Below are 246 nucleotides of genomic sequence, written 5' to 3' on the forward strand. Positions count from 1 at the left end.
TCCATGAATCACCCTAGGACCAAACCATAATGTATAGGACCAAACTATAATATATATTTTCCCAAAAAGGACCAAACAGACAGTTGACTGAGTCAACTGGACCAAACTCTCTCTAATATATTTTTTCTAGGACCATATGATATTTCCTACTTTTAAAAATTGAATAATAATTTAAGGTGCGAACTTTAGGGGTATTTAAATGATGTTCACTTTTTATTTCTAAACCAAAAAAAACACTCCCCTCCT

Source organism: Papaver somniferum, unplaced genomic scaffold, assembly GCF_003573695.1.
Source record: "Papaver somniferum cultivar HN1 unplaced genomic scaffold, ASM357369v1 unplaced-scaffold_128, whole genome shotgun sequence".
NCBI classification, from domain to species: domain Eukaryota; kingdom Viridiplantae; phylum Streptophyta; class Magnoliopsida; order Ranunculales; family Papaveraceae; genus Papaver; species Papaver somniferum.